The sequence below is a fragment of the Cavia porcellus genome, unplaced genomic scaffold (genome assembly GCF_034190915.1).
Source record: "Cavia porcellus strain 051 isolate PalLab524CR breed Dunkin Hartley unplaced genomic scaffold, mCavPor4.1 scaffold_31, whole genome shotgun sequence".
Lineage (NCBI taxonomy): Eukaryota > Metazoa > Chordata > Mammalia > Rodentia > Caviidae > Cavia > Cavia porcellus.
Window position 1 is genome coordinate 41,605,872 of NW_026947514.1, and position 13,353 is coordinate 41,619,224.

A 13,353-nucleotide genomic window follows, 5' to 3' on the forward strand; every position below is an offset into this window, starting at 1 on the left:
AAAAGCGGTATCTGGTTTCATTGCCTGTAAAAAAATACAGGTCAGGTACTGTTCCAATATCAGTTTTCCGTCCTCAGAGAAATATCATTCTGGGAGACTGAGGCAGGATTGCAGGTTTGAGCCCAGCCTGGGCACCTTAGTGAGATCTTGTCTCAAAAGATTAAAAAGGATGAGATTAGAAGGTAGCTTAATGAGAAGGCCCTGGCTCCACTCCCCAGTATCACCAGTGAACAAGTGAATGAATAAATCATTACATTGTTAACCAGATTAAAAAAGGAAATAAGAACTACAGCAGTTCATATATTCATGAATTGTTTATTTAGGGCTGAGATTTCTCTCTAACACAAACTTTAGCATTCATGTATATCAATTTATTTTAAAAATCAGTTATGTTATTAAGATAATGCAGTTTTCAAACCATTATCTATTTGTAGTAACAATGATCTGTAGTTATCTAAATTACATTATTGGTTAACTAATACTTAAGTATGCTTCTGATTATCTAGACCTATCTGTTTACCAAAAATATGTATACAGATTCTGGTTTAGAATTTCAGAAGCAGAGAAAGAAATAATTGGGCTCCAGAATGAATTGGATTCTTTAATGAATGCTGTTGAACATCAGAGGAAGAAAAATAATGTAAGCAAATCTTCACAAGAATGAAACTTTTCTTTTTATTTCTTTAACATAGGAGGACAGTTCAGGAATTTCTTTGAATTTAATTTTACTTTAGATTTCTAAATCTTTGCAAAAAATACTATTGCTTTCTGTTTGTAGCTTTTGGAGGGTATTGTTAGGATAATTTAATGGAGAATAGATTTTTTTTAATAGGTGACAGACCAATTTTTACACTTAGGAATATCATTTTAAATTCTGAAGCTATGATTAGCCCTATTTTTTTTTCCCCTAGCCAGCAGTTGACTTTTTGTTGAATTGTTACCTGGAAAAATAGTTCTTTCAAACTCAACATTTTAAAGTCAAGGTTTTTTCCTAGTATTTAGATCGGGCTAGCCTTTTTGAGGACTAAAAGTTATGGCAATATTCAAACCTAATATTCTCAATATTTAAGTTTTTGAAGCATGCTTGGATTTCTCTGTTTTAACTGAGAATGCGTGCTGTGAGGTAACTGAGGCTGTTGGAAGCCTGAGAACCTGAGTAAATTTGTACTGTAGAGTGAAAAGGATCTGTTGAAGAACCAAAAATCTAGTACAGTGTTTTTATTGAGCAACTAGTGAATATAGATGAATTTCACAAATTATCTTACCAAAAGACAACACTCTATAGAGTCCATATTCTACTTGGAAAAGGAATATTTGCGCACACAAGTATGATTACTAAGACTTGGACACAACAAAAATATTATTGAAATCTAAGAAAATATTGATAACAAGTAGATATATTTTCTAATATACTTTAAAGTTTTCAAAGTTTATGTTAAATTTTTAATGTAACAAGTTGGCATTCTCCTGCACCCCTTGTGTTTGTCAAAATTAGGGAGATGAACTATCTCTATGTGTTGTATAACATCACTAACAGCACTGCTCAGCCACAGAACTGGCCAGTGACCTGCTAACATCTTACTGTGTTTGTGATTGAGATTCTGAGATAAGGAGGGCATAGTGATGCCAGTGTAATGCAGCCACGGCCGCTGTACCACACACCTGGAGGCCTTGAGATGTGTGACCAGGTCCAGGACGCTCGAGGCCAGCAGAGCATAGCACCCATCCACTCTAACACTGCCTCTTCGGTTGCTGTGTGTGCTTTACCAGATTTCCTAACTTTCCACTATGGTTTTCCTGTCTACAAAATGAAGACATTGTAAATAGTTTATAAATTTTTAAAAGGATTAGTGAGAGTTTGTGAAGTACAATATTTGGCACCTATGCATTCAATAAATGGTGATCACTGGCTTTTTAATTTTTTGTTCACACTTAGATTTCTAACTCTAAAGGAAGATGGAAACACAGCATATCATCTTTATAATTTCTAATGAAGTACTGTTAAAATCTAGATCTTTCAGAGGAAAGACAGAGGTCATGAAAACTGAGCTCTAAGAGAATGTATTTGCTGTCTCATTTGCCTTGGTCAGTTACCTCGTACAACTAGTGTCAGGACATTTTGTGACATACACATTGGACCGTGTCAGGAAAGATACAGAATACAGTGAATTAATTCTATGTCATTCCTAGTTAGATTGGAAAGGTATTAACTGTATTAAGACAGAGTTATAGGGAAAATATTAGGCTGCCATGGAAAGTCCCATGAGGCTTTGCTTTAAATTCCTGTGAAAAACTTGCAATACCTGTATATTTGTTCTGTCATCAATTCTCTAATATTCGGTAACTTGTAATCTTGGTTTGTGTATTTAATTATGAATGCTTTCTTCATCTCATGCACAGTAGTTATTTTGAAAGCTAGCACATTTGGTGTGTATACTTAAACTTGGAAAGCGAGCATCTTTATTTTTTCATTCAAACTTTAAACATTGCTTTTTAGTGTTTGTTAATGTACATATGTTTCTACTGAAACAGTTTTGCAATAACCAGCATTTAAATGCAGTGCAAAATACTAATGAAGATACAAAGCAAAAATCTTTTATAATGGATAAACTGCAATGATTCTTTCTAAAAATGATTAGGACATTCAGGAAAAGAACTGGCAAACAATGGAAGCATTGGCATAAACTGGAAAAATGCTGCAGGGCAAAGTGAACAAGACTTCCAGGGTTATAAAGTTAATTTCTAGAAATAGTGCAACTGAACAGATTGTTTGTAGCTTGTATTAAAAGTGTTTAAAGTCTTTACTTGTATTAAAGACTAAAGTGTTTAAGTTTACTGCAATTTAACTATTAAAGCTCTTGTCATTCACATTTATCATTGTTGTCATCTATGCCTTGAGGTTTTGGGACTGCCAATTTGTTGGGGAGACTGACTGCATTGTTGGAGTTTTGGTGAGCACGGCAGTGATAGCTGCACAGTTTCAGGAGGCTGGTGCTGTGCATGCAGGTCTTTGCAGACAAGGTGTGCCTGGGAGGGTGGCTTAGAGAACTTGGAAACCCCCAAAGAATTCAAAACTGTTGGCAAACACATGTAAGTGTCTAGCATGCATCTAGAAGGCATAGTGGCCTAAGGTTTTTGGAGGCACACCAAGAAGACTGGAACAGGAAAGAGATGAGTTTTGAATGCTAGTGGGAATGGTTTCTAGAAGAGGAGGACTTGACCACAGTACTCATTCCTGAAACATAGAACCCTCTTTGTTTCCAAAACAATGAAGGACTTTCTCCTGAGCTTAACTTATCCATTGAATGTGAAGATTTCTAATTGTTATGGAGAGGTACTTTTTAAAGATTGAGACAGTTGAAGCAGTGTAGAACAGTAGTATTGAATTTTGCACATGGATTAGGGGAAACCCATATGATTATGCTCAGCTTTCTAAAAGTTTCATGTGCTTAGGTAATCCATTGAATTTTAAATACAAGTCTTGGGAGTATTTGAAAGACTTTTCTTAGCAGAATACATTTTTTTTATTTAAAGAGAAAGAAAAACAGAAAAAAGGGTAGAAACAATACAGAATTTCAGAAAAACAAACAGTAAGAAATCACCAGTCAATAAGTTACATAGCGTCGTCTTAGAAATAGTTGCTCAGGTTACAAAATTGAAGCATACAAAGTGATATTCAAATAATGACACTGCAAACAGTTCTGCTCAATGATCCAACCAAAACTTAGTAATATGGTTATCAGTTCTACACACTTGTTTTTTGTCTTATAGAGGGTAAGATTAAACATAATAAAACAGAACAAAACAGTTTGTAAAGAAACAATTTAAAGAAACATAGATTCCAGAGCAACTGGAGATCTTCACTGTCTATCTTATTTTCTCTAGTTTTCTTCCAAATAGTTGTCCCCATCTTCACACACATTGAAAATATACTGAACATTATAGAACTAATAAAATCATTACAGGATGATGAAGGCTTAAAGGTCTTCAAGACCTGATTTTGGGGAAGTCAGTAATGTCTACCATAATGTTTCTCAGTCTCTTCATAGTAGCTGTCTTTATCTTTACATGTGCTGAAATTGAACATAAGAGACTAGACTAATATCACTCTGAACAGTGAATGATAGTATTGCTAGATTTTATATCATAATGCTATAGAATTAGCATTGGGTTTCTTAGTGTCACTTCTTCAGAGTTTCTGTTCATTACATCATGTATTACATAATCTGTCCCCGTAAATAGTTTAGAAATTCTTCCCATGTGTGAATCTCTACATGTATATCTATCCTTTCTGTATTATAGGGAAAAACAGATCAAAACAAGACAACAAAATAAATTCCTAGAAAAACATGAAATGAAAAAGTCATATAGGACCACAATATTAGGTGATCCACAGTAGTTATTATGCTTTCTCTTGTTATTTTCAATAGAATTGTCCACATCATCAGGCATAATATAATTGAACATAACATTACATAGCTATTTTAATAAAAACACAACTTTGAAGATATTGTAGAACTTGAAAGCAGTTAATAATCAAAACCAGAATGGATATCTTTTACATCTTGTCATCTTCAGAGTAGTTGCCTCTACTCTTAGACTTGATACTATCAAGCATACCAAATTTGAATAAAATCAGTCCAGGCTAAACAGCAGTTTAACAAACCAGCTTCAAATAAGATCAGTCATAGTAAGACAATGTAAGTAATACAAGGTTTCAGTGTAAGTTAATAGGAAATTAAGGATTGTTACTGTGGTATAACCTGCTATTTTTGGGTTAGCTGTCTCTGCCCTCAAATCAATATGAGTAAACAGATAGGAACAAAATATAATCAGACTAAACAGAGCGATAAGACTACTGTGACTTTTAAATCCTGATACACTATTAACAATGTCCTCTGCCTTCCTTTTTTAGACAATTCCTCCCCTTTCCCTTTCTCAGGGTGCTTTATATATTTTGGGTCCTACAGCCTGTTATCTATCTGAGTATTGCTAAACCTTTTTACCCCTGAGCTTGATCTTGAGCTGTACTCCTTTATTTACTAAAGTCACAAGGTTGTCCTTCCTTCCAGCTGTGTAGTTCTACACTGCCCAAAATTGTCATAGCTTTTCAGTCTATCTGCGGCTGCTGGACAAGTTGTCCCTATTTCTCTCTGGTATCCTGTTACATAGAGCATTGTTTTCTCATCTTTGACTCTCAGTTTATTAACCCTCTTTCAGGTTGAGTGTTTTTCCTGTTCAGAGCATCTTGATGGATCCTGCCTCCTAATTTACTCTGCCTGTGTTTCTTTTTTGTTAGTGTATCAGGGCTCTCTATATTAAAGATTATAGCTTACCATCTCTGCCTCATTTCTGCTATTTTCTTGTGCTATTATTTGTCCATTTTACTCCTTCATTCCACTGTCTTCCCCATTCATTGAGGCCTCTCCGTCACTGTTGCTGGAATCCTGGTATTTTTTCCTCTCTCTCTCTGGAATATCCTTCAGTATTTTTTGTAGGGTTGGGTTGGTGGCCATGAATGCCAGCAGTTCCTTTTTGTCTTGGAAATATCTTGTTTCTCCATTAATTTTGAGAGAAAGTTTTTCCACATACGTCAGTCTTGGTTGGAGGTTATTTTCTTTCAGGGCTTGGACTATTTCCCCCCAGGGTCTTCTTGATTTGAGAGTTTGCATTGATAAGTCTGTTGTTATTTTGTTAATTTTTCTGTTGTAGGTAATCTGATTCTTTTCTCTGGCTGCTTTTAATATTCTGTTCTAGTGGTGGATTTCTGGAACCTTGATTATTATATGTCTGGGTGTAGATATGTTTTGGTTGTAGTTGGCTGGAGTTCTGTATCCTCATTTATCTGGATATTATTTCTTTTTCCTAAGCTTGGGAAGTTTTCCTTAGCTATATCTGTGAATAGTCTTTGTAGTTTATTTGTGGTTACTCCTGCTTCTTTGCTCACGTTTTTTATTCTTAAGTTATAAATCCTCTTGTCATCTTCTAGCCTTAGAATTGTTTCTTCCTGGTTCCTTGTTATTTTTAAGAGATCTTTTATTTCACAAGCACACACCCATAAATCTCTCTTCAAGTTTCAAAAGGCTAATTTTAGTTTCTGTCAAGACATTTTGCCAGCTTTCAATGGAGTTTTTAGTTTCCTGGTAATCTCTTTGGATCTGCTTCATGTATTCTAGATTTTGTTTATATTCCTCAACATAGGTTTCTTGTCCTTTCTCAGTTCCTCCATTCTTTCATCTGTGTTCTCTTGGGAGGGGCTTATCATTTCTTTAATTAATCTTTTTATATCTTGCCTCACTTGTATCAGAAGTACAGTTTTAAATTCATCTATGAGGTCATGAAGGTGTCTTTATGTCCACTGATGCTATGTCTAATATTGCATGATTACTGCAGTGGTTCTCTTTTGTATTTATCTCTCCTGGGCTTATTTTTCCAGAGTCAGTGGCTGGAGGTTTGTTTTTTTTTTCTGTCTCTTGTCATGTTTCTGGTTCGGTAAGCTGGTTCGGTAAGCTGAGGGCAGCCTGGAGGCGCTCAGGGCTGCACAGTGGTACGGCTGGCTGGGACTGTGTGTTTGATTGGTTCTTCTCACCTTAGTTTCTTCTTGGGATGAGAGGATTCCTCTCCCTCTGTTCAGGGTTCCCCACACTGTATTATGTTGAATTCTAAGTTGACTATCAGCAGAATACATTTTTATAAAAATTTTTGCATTACTTGTATAGTTGTATTTTATTTATTGCAGTGGGTTTATACATATTCATTTGGATATAATTTTCATTAATTTTTGAAATATATGGCAATATTAGAACCAAGAAAACAAGCCAGAGAATAGAAAAATCAAGACCAGGTGAGACATGGTTTCATTGTGAGTGGTTTCAGTTGTACAGACATTTCTATCAGCAGAGAGAATCTGATAAGGTTTTGCTTTGCCCCACCACTACACCCCACTGCTAAGAGCTATGCTTTTACTTCTGTTTTGTTAGTGGGACTGGATACCTAAGAGGTGTTTGTGCCATCCCCACATAAGTTACTGTATATGTTGTTGGCCAGAGGCATATGATTACAAAAGAAAGCTGGCACTTATGTGCATGATGGCTTTTTGCATAACTAATGATCTATAGAGGGAATTTACTGCCTTCTGTGTTTCAACACAATTTAGACATCCTTAGAAAACAGGTGTGGAGTGGGATTGATTGATTTAGTACTATAAACTGTGATTTAGTACTATAAACTGTGTGTAATAGGAACTGTGTAAACGTCTATAGAGTTTTTCGTGCCAGAAATAAGTACCTTAAGGTTAGTTTACCTAAAACGTAATGGAAATACAGTACTACATTTCCAGTATTATTTTTAAAGCAATATTCTTGAGGAGCTATTATAAATGGCAGGTTTATACAATGGGTAGTTTTTATGTATTTTATCTAAAGATGGTAATTGTAAATGCAATTTCCAACATTAGGTCTTTTCCTAGTGTCAAAGTGGAGTGGAAATTGCTATCTACAAGTAACCTATTATGTCAAATGAAAACTTTATAGTTAAACTTGTTAATGTACAATAAAAGTAACAACATTTTTGTGGCTCTTGATTCAAGTTATAAACTTATTTACTTTAGTTGGATTCATTTTCCTTTGGAAATTTTTCTAAAAGCTTTTGCTCCTTAAGGGTGCATGTGCACTCTTGGGAGGCTCAGGCAGAACGATGGCAGTTGGAGCCCACCTTGTGCAGCTTAGCAAGGGTCTGTTTCTGGTCTGGTGCAGGGGATGTAAGTCAGTGTAAGGCCTTGGGTTCAGTTCCCAGTACCACCACCACTGCCAAAAAGAAAGCTTCTGTTCTGCTATTTTCACTGATTTTCTTTAAAGATTGTTCTAGCACTTCTCTGGTCCATAAAAATTCCCTCTAAGTTGTTTGCTAAAGAAGCAGTTATTTTCTTTGAATATACCTTGTTTTATGCAGTTGTATATATTCCTGCCATTGAGGGGGTGTTTTTTGAGTTGTTGAAAATATTCTAGTAAAATATCTATTTTAAGATAGCACCACTAATCTTTAATAAGGGGAGAGCTTTGGGAGTGTATAGAATATGACAAAATTGGTAGCTTTTTAAATGCAAATATGGAGTTTTTCTGTGCTTATGTTTAGTTAACTTGAAGTGTGTGCCCCTTAAACCAGTGGTAAATTTCAAAGATCACTTATGACTGGAAGAGGAAATGTACTGTTGAGGTATTGGTAGGTTTGTCTGCTTGGTCACCTTGTGGCTCTTTGCTAGTGTTGTTCTCATGCCTTGATTTGAGTGTGCATTTTTATAGGTGTCTATTTTTGTTAGTCTTACAGACATTGTTTGAATATTAGATTTTTGGTGGTGGTGGCAGTGCTTTTTGTAATCAAGTTTTATTGCCCTAATTTTGACAAAGAGCCAGAAATTTTTAGTTTATAAATGATGTTCATTAGAGCTGCATTTAACACTGTAAATTTAAACTTACACGTTTGTAATATTTTAAAGTTACAGCCTACAGAGCCTATATAGGAAGATTAGTTTTCTTAGTGCTCCACAAAAGTGAAATAATTTCTTAGCAGTTTTTCCTTGTTTTCTTTCCTCGTTTTTTTTCATTTCTACCACTCATCAAATTTTGATGGCTTTTTGTTTTGTTTAGCATAAGTATCTTCTCCTTATTTTGAAGATGGAAATATGAAAGTTGCTATTTTATGTGTGTGCTGTTTGGTTTCTTTCTTTCTTTTCTTTTCTTTTCTTTCTTTCTCTCTCTCTCTGTCTCTCTCTCTCTTGCTCTCTTATTATGGTCGATACAATTGATTGAGCGATTTGTACTCAACCTAGAGCAATGCAAAATATTAAAGAGAGGAGGCAAGTAGATAGGAAAAGAGTTTAATAAGCAGGGAGGGCACAGAGGCAGTCACCACAGAGAAGGCTGTGGCAGCTCTCCCTGCAGACAAAGGACAGCTTCTGCCTGATGTAGCCTCTCATGGGGAAAGGGCTCTGGGGCTGATGTGAGCTGATTTATTTCGTGAGCATGCAAGGGTTGGGTAAACTTTTACATGCTTGAGCTTTGGCACAGACTTTTGGGAGGGAGAAGCCATAGCGGCTTCTGGGAAGACGGAGGTATGCATTATCATGGCACAGCTTTGAACCACTGCCATGATGATTGTGCTGTCTCTCAGAAGGGAGGAGTAACAACATTGTGTCAACTTGAGAAATTTAGAAGTTTTAACAAAGACTCAGCAAGGAGCCAGGGTTTTTCCTTTGCAAATACTCTCATGCTGTGCAAGGGGAGGGCACAGAGATTTTGTGAGTGCTTCACCTACCTCTGGGTATGGGGGTGGCCTGTGTATATATGGGAGAAAAATATAAGAGAGAAAAAGAGGCTTGCCTTGACCCCTTTTCCTCTGGCTGCTTTTACTGGCCGCTGCCTTGAAGTGTTGCCCCAGTGCCATGCCACCCTGCCTAGGAGCCATGTGATTGTGGACTGAAAGCTCCACAAGCAGTGAGCTAAATAAACCTTTTCTTCCTTCATTTTGGGTGTTGGGTGTTTTGTCCAGGCAGTGGAAGAAAAATAACCAAGACACTTGTCTTGTAAGAAAATTACTTGCCAATAAGTCTCAGTTATGTGTGTATACTTTTTGGCAAGGTAGTTTATGAAGTTTTGACAAGGTAGTTTATAAAGTTAGCTGGAAGAACTGTGTTTCATTGATATCTTCTGAATAGTAAGGCTTCAGTTGAAGTTTCAGTTTTTGAATTTAAACACTTCAAGAACTATCTTGTTTGAAAAGAAGTATTGAAAAACTACTCATTTGGATTTTCAATTTTAGAGATTGAGTTCATTAGTCCTGGTGTTCATAAAAGGTACAAGCCAGTCTTCCACCTTTAAGTCCATAATTCAGTTGCAAATATTCTTGGTCAGAGTAAATAAGACTATTTTGAAAGTAGAACTAGGTTTACTTTTAGTATTTATTTTGAAGAGTGGCTTATGTTCTAGTTAATGAAAATTTTATTCCTTTTGAAGTTTCTAAGAAGATGGTGAAGTGTGTATAGGTTTCTTTTAGAATTACATAATTGATTATCTTACTGGTTTGATCATCTTTCCGGGATAACTTTTGGAGATTGATGACTGACCTGTCTCTACAGAGTTACAGTGAATGGTTGCACGGATATGAAAAGAAAGCACAAGAATGTGAAAACTGAAACTTCAGGTTCAGAAGAAGTTGAGTTTAGTTCAAGAAGTGAACTGTCTGTATTTTAAAGGAAGCTAGGAAAAAGACAGTCAGAATTTGTTTTCATATGTTCTGGAGAGATAATCTGTTTTTAGAAGGATAATAGTCTTTTGAGAAAAGTATAAGGAAGAGATCATTGGTGTACGTTTTATTATCTTTGATTTATGTACAAAGCTAGTATTTCTTTTCTTTAATTCTGTTACCTTAATGAGGTCTAAGACTGAGTAACTTTTTTGCTATTTTTTGTTTGTTTGTTTTTTATTTCTTTATTAGTACATGTTTGCAGAGCATGAAGTTTACATTCATCTTGGGGAGTGGTTGCATGTACCTACCACAGCTTGTTATTTTTGCCCCTCTCCCCGGTTTTTCTGTCCCATTTTTCATTCAGAAGTGCAAGATGCTTCATGAATTTGCATGTGGTCCTCGTGCAGAAGCCATGTTAATCTTTGCTGTATCAGTCTCATCTTAGTATATGTGTTGCTGGAGCGAGCACTAGCTTAACTTTAAAAAAAGTAAAGTCACTGAGGTAGGTAGGTAGGTAGAGTGTCACCAGTTTGCTCAAGCTGCCCCCAAAATAAATAGGAGTAACAGAACCTAGCTTGATTTTTTTTTAATCTTTGACTTTTCAATAAATTGAAAAGATTTATTATTGTTATTCTCTTGTACATACTAAGTGGCAGTCAGTAGGCAAAGGCACTGTGTGGCACAGGCACTGTGACCTTCACATGTGCTTCTGCTTTGATCTTATCACCTGGCTCAGGAAAAAACAGCCTGTTTATTATAAAATTATGTAGTGTGTTTTGTAGTGAGCAGTTTTACAGTTTTATTAGTGCCCATCAGATATGACCCACAAAGGCATTATACTTAACTGCTACCTATTTTTTTGTTATAAAACTGTTCAAAACCATTTTTGGAATATAAAACTAAGTTCTGAAATGAAGTTGAAGCACAGAATTTACTGGTTACACTTAAAGTTATTTTTTTTTTTTGCATTATTTGTAGGTTTTAGAGCATTAAGAGAGGCTGATGAAACACATACACTATTACAGCTGGAGTGTGATAAGTATAAATCAGTCCTTGCAGAAATGGTAGGAAATGATTTTTAATCTACACTGTATTATTAAACTATTAACTTCTCCTTCATGGCCTAAGTATTCTATTTTGGCATTATAACATTAATTCTTCAAAATTATACCTTTGTCTGTAGGAAGGATTTGTACAGAAAAGTATGGAGGAAAAAGAAAATAGAATTGGAAAGTTCAGATTAATGAATCATAAAAGACAATGAAGCAGATACTTAAAAAGCACTCAGAGCAGCGGTGCTCAGAGCTGGACCCTGGGCCTGCAGCACCAGCTCACAGACTTCTGGGAAGTAGACATTCTCAGTCCCCAGGATGCCCTACAGGGAAGCAGTCCCTGTGTTCATAAGCCACTTAGAGATCTGAAAGTTAGGAGTTTGGAGAGTGACCTAAGGGGGCAGGTGATAGAGAGTGAAAAGTGTTTTCAAAGAGAATTTCTAAGCCATAACATACGGTGACAATTCTGTATTCAGAGTTGCTTTAAAATATTGATAATCTACGACATAGTCAAGAAAAAGTTAAAAAGTTTTGTGAGACCTGAATGTTACTGTGCAGTCTTCATTTTTCTGTTTTGCTTGGATGTGTTAAGAGTGTAGCATTTGCTACTCGTGTGTCTTCTTAGGCCAAATATGTGCAGAATTTAGAGTTACCGATGACACTCTTACTGCATTTGTGGGATAAGAAAAACTGATGATTTTTATTGTTAAGGTCTTTAAAAATTGAGTGTGATTTTAGGGGAATGTATTTCAGAACCTCTGAACTTTTAATTAATTGAAAATTCTAGACTGTAGAAATCTGTGGCCTGCCCTTTTCTCTCTCTTTTAAAAATGTTACATTAAAATACCAAAATACTAAAATGCTTACTTATATGCATTCATTATATTATATATTTTTTCAAGACAGTTCTTCACTCAAACAAAGAGCACCAAAAAATAAACAAACAGTGGCAGGCTGCAGTTTGGACATACCTGCCTATCTCCTCTGTGGTTTACTTGGTCTTGCAATTACTTTTAGGTGCTGCTGTCAGTTACACTGTCAGAGAAAGAGTTAGCAGTTAAGAGAAAATAAAGATACTGAAAATTATGTTACCCCTCTTATAACCTATGAATTTATTTTTAGCATTATGTGTTGCCCAAAAATTTTTAAAAAAAATTTTAAGGAGGAAAAGAAAAAAAAAAAAAAAAAAAAAAACAGAAAATGGGTACAAGTTATACAGAATCTCAGAAAAAACAAAGAGTAGGAAATCACTAGCTAACAGATTACATATTGTCATCTTAGAAATAGCTGTCAAGTTACAAAATCAAAGCATACAAAGTGGATATTCAAATAGTGAGACTGCAAACAGTTCTGTTCAATGATCCAACAAAACTCAGTAATATGGTTATCTATCTTATACACTTAAATATATATGCAGTTATATCCTTTAGAGCACTTTCTTTTCCTCTCTTTTGTACAATGACAATTACACATTTTGGGTTTTATTACTCCCACAGTTATTACTTTTTTTGAAGAGAATAAAGCCAAATGTTACGTAACAAAACAGTCAGTCAAATCAAAAGGATGAACGTAATACATACTGTAAAAACAAAATACAAGGTGATCAACAATGGTTACCATAATACCTCTTGCTATCTTAAAAAAGAATTGCCTATATCATCAGTTATAATAAAATTGAACAAAACAGTAAAGAACAAAACCAATAAAACCAAAACATTGGAGACATTACAGGACTTCAAAACAAGATAATAGTCAAACCAGAATGGGCGTCACAATGTATCTTATTGTCTTCACAGTTGTTGCCTATACTCTGGAACTTGGTACTATCAAGCAAAACAGGATAGAGGAAAATCAGTCAAAACAAGATAGAGCAATACACGGTTTCAAATCAAGTTAATAGGAAATCAAAGTGGGTTACTATAATCCTGCTATTTTTTATTTTTCCCTTAATTAAAAAGATAAAAAAGTAAATAATTTAAAAAAAGGAGATTGAGATAAAAGAGGGCATAACAACAGAACAGCACAGGTCAAAACATAACCATTTAAGCAAAATAGTGTT

General features: G+C 35.2%; 1 non-coding gene across 1 annotated transcript; it reads right to left on the reverse strand.

Moving 5' to 3' along the window:
• Positions 1-10,604: 10,604 nt before the first annotated feature.
• On the reverse strand, positions 10,605-10,711 carry LOC111757611 (U6 spliceosomal RNA). Its single transcript, XR_002791914.1, has one exon. It is a non-coding gene; the product is annotated as a U6 spliceosomal RNA (small nuclear RNA).
• Between the last annotated feature and the right edge of the window lie 2,642 nt (positions 10,712-13,353).